The sequence below is a fragment of the Aplysia californica genome, unplaced genomic scaffold (assembly GCF_000002075.1).
Source record: "Aplysia californica isolate F4 #8 unplaced genomic scaffold, AplCal3.0 scaffold00117, whole genome shotgun sequence".
Taxonomy (NCBI): Eukaryota; Metazoa; Mollusca; class Gastropoda; order Aplysiida; family Aplysiidae; genus Aplysia; species Aplysia californica.
In genome coordinates, this window is record NW_004797387.1 from 291,456 (window position 1) to 291,789 (window position 334).

The following is a 334-nucleotide window of genomic DNA, read 5'->3' on the forward strand; positions in this document are numbered from 1 at the left end:
TGTGTGTGTGTGTGTGTGTTACACTCTTTTTAGAACGCATGGTGAGCGTTTATAAAAGTTTCGTCTTAAAAGAACCCTCAAATTCTTTCTCCCGAATGTCTTTCAACTCTCTCAAGTGCTTCCTTCTTTGAACAAAAATGTTTTTCTCTCGCACAATAAATTTCCCCAACATATGATTTCCTGAACGTAAACCCTACACGTCTCACTGTTTTCCAAAGTCATGTTTTCGATATGTTTATATCATGATTATCTATCGGACAACCATTTTTCCAACTTTTAAAAATTAAAGTAACAAATTCATTTCTTTCAAACATCTGAGCAAATGCTCGTCGGA